Genomic DNA, 3,420 nt, shown 5'->3' with positions numbered 1-3,420 from the left:
CTTTTAGTCATTCACTTCCCTGGCCCTTAGTTTCGTAAGTGCTGCCTTGAGTTTCCAATAGTGTAAGACAATTCATTTGACCCTTGGCTGCAGTGAGGTTCTGGAGATTGTGGGGTTCGGAGTAGCCCGGGTGCGCAGAGCTGCTGATGCACTGACTGAGGACACTGAGGGAAGGATTCCTGCCTGATGGGCTCCCACCTGGGTGGCATATGAACATACAACCAACAAATACTACTCATGAAAAATTACTGTCACCTCTGCAGTCATGTGACCAACAGGAGAAAGCCCTGTGAAAAAGGAGCCTTGCACAGAGAACTTATCCTCTCTGCCACCATACCCTCCATTATTCATAGTGTCAGGATCGCTTTACGAGCTGGGGGCGTCTCGCTTTTACCCGCAGTCACACGCACACAGACAGACACACACAAACAGGCAAACAAACTCATACACACTCCTTTACAACTGCTTCACTCAAAGAGTGTAGCAGTGAGATTAATAGAGTAAAAGAGTAAAAAAAAAAAGTCAGTCTGGCAGTAAAGTGTCCATTTATCTGTATATTCATAAAGCAATGAGTTAAGGTAAAATTATCCTAAATAATAGTAATAATGAAAATTAAAATAACAACGACATCCAAAACAACAACAAAAGCAACAGCAACAACAACAACAAATAATAATAATAATAATAATAATAATAACCATGATAATAAAGATAATAATAATACATTATAATTATATGTTTATTATAGTAATAATTATCTACTAATATTTTTATTATTATAATACTAAATTATTATTATTATTATTATTATTATTAGTGTTATTATTGTTATTATTATTATAAATAATAATAATAATAATAATAATAATAATAATAATAATAATAATAATTGTTGTTGCTGTTATAGTTTAGGCATTTTTTATTTAATATCATTTTAAAATCAATTTGATCAAATTAATTGGGAATAAATTATTATAGTTATTTAATCATCTTTTTATTTTATAAATATCAGAACTTGGATGTTATAAAGTTTTACATGTAAACAGATTTTACTTTCAAAACACAATTGTTTCCATTACTTACTTCATGCTGGAGTAGACATGTTAGACAACGTTTGCCTTAATCAAAAAAGCAATAATGTCATGATTTTAAGTTATGAATATCCTTATGTTGTTGAACAAACAAGAAAAATATGGTATGTTGTGTGCTTTGTGCGTCTTTAGCAAATGTGTGTTTTATGATGTCATGAATGACTGTTGCACTTCTACCACACTGTCACACACATCTGTACCTGACAAACAGCCAAATCATCCCATTAGCCTTATTGCTGCCATCTGACACCTGATAATGTTGGCATCAAGGGGAAGGGCAGAGTTTGGTCATATTGATCTTTCAACATCAGATTACCTGACCAATAGATGACAGCAGAATCAACCCTCACCTATCAGTGTGACGAATCCCTTCTCACAACTTAAAAGACATAATGTTTTCTTCATCCGACATGTAACCAGTTATTTATTGTAAACTACAAATAACCAGATGCTTGTATTTATTGTGACTCATCATTTATTTTCAATGTGAGGACCCTTTAAACAAGATATAAATAAATTTAACCTGTTAAACCATCGGACTTTATGTTGCATTTTTAACTTTCATGATATTTATATTCATTTGTATGTGGCTGTCTTAAAATAGAAGAGGTCAAAACCCCAAATTGTTGTCTTTCCCTCTCATTGCTCAGGCCTGCTTTCTTTTTGCATGTGGTGTAATGCCAGCTATTAAAAATTCAAAGTAAATAACTAAAGTCACCTTATATTCTGCACATGCACATCTTGGCAAAGCAATTTAAGAGAGGCATCAATGTTGCAGTTTGAAATAAGCCCTTTAAATAAAAATAATATAAATCATTAATGATTGGATATCAGTAATTGGGCTTGAAATGACTGGGAAAATATAAATATTTCTTGTTCAACTTTCATTTAACAGATGTGTGTACAAACATCTTTCCAAAGCCAAACACTGCAAATATCATAAACATACCAAATAAAAAGAGAGAAAAACATTTCTGAAAGGTGAAGGAATTCAACAAGCTGACTTGTCTGAACTGTGCTGGTAGGGAAGAAGTATAAAATGATCTGAAAATTTAGCAGTATAACAATGTTTTCTCCAGCAATACTCACACACATTAAAATACAAATGGGAAAATCCAAACAAGTTTATTTACAAACACAGTATAAAGAATGAACAAGTCAGTAAGAAGCACTGCATTATATCACCTTTATGCACAAACCAGCTTCCATCCTTTTTCAATCTCGATTTAGTCCTGAATGTAAAACAAATTAGTGTTTAGGTCAATTTTTTTGGCGTTCAATTAAATCATATGTCTTGTGCACACATGCACAAGCAGGGTCTGCAAAACTGATGAAAGGAACAACATACTTAAACTGCTAAAGTTTTTCACTTTCAGAAAACTGAATAAACAAGTATGCAGCCAAGCGTTAATAAAAGAGTGACAAAATATTCATTTACAGTCTCTTAAAATATTTTAGTGTTTAAAAAAAAAGGAAAGGAAAGTATAAATCTGCACAGCTTTCATGTAGCTAAATGCACATGCTTTCTTCAGTGCAAACTGAATGCCACAGTTCAGAAGAAGGTGAAGTATAGAAGATTCGAGTTGTAGTACAACAACACAGAGAGGGGACGGCAACCGTCTTCTTTTATTCTTGCACCTATAGTCAATGGCGACTGCATTACAAAGACTCACTCTAATTTCGTGTCTACATCTCCAAATGCACTGTGATTGGTAGAGGCTTAAGTGTAAACATATGTCAGTGATCACTGAAGCAGGCACACACAAAGCCAAGTACAGAGCAAATTCATGCAGAGCATTACATGGTCATGGATGGAGCTTATAGGGAAATATATTTGACAGATCATGAGCTGAGAAGGACTCATATCAGAGCATCCCTTATTCAAAAGCCAAACCAATATCTAATTTGATGTTAATGTACTTCTAGATGCAAAACACGCAGGTGTATTTCACATCATACAGAGGAGTTTGATACCTCATAAGGCAAAATGGCTTAAGACAAGAATGACAGCAAAAGGCTGGATTGCACAGCAGTTCTGTGCCGCTTTATAGGTTGGACAGCCTTGAATGTCAAAGGTTTGTTGAAATACTGTATTTTTCTGGCTTTTGTCCAAAACCATGACAAGCTGTAAAAGAATAGGAGAAATGTTGTTACCTCCAATTACACTGTTTTTTTTTTGTTTGTTTGTTTGTTGTAACTGTTTTTTTTTTTGTTTTTTTTTCAATAGAAATTTCATTAGATATTTTTAATGGGAGAAAGTAGGCCAGCGAAACCAGGCCATTTCAACAACATTTTAAAATATTCACCCGACGAATCTGGTGAAAAGGAA

Source organism: Telmatherina bonti (assembly GCF_933228915.1).
Source record: "Telmatherina bonti genome assembly, chromosome: 17".
Lineage (NCBI taxonomy): Eukaryota > Metazoa > Chordata > Actinopteri > Atheriniformes > Telmatherinidae > Telmatherina > Telmatherina bonti.
The sequence above is the reverse complement of the archived record's forward strand: the minus strand, read 5'-3'. Positions refer to the sequence as shown.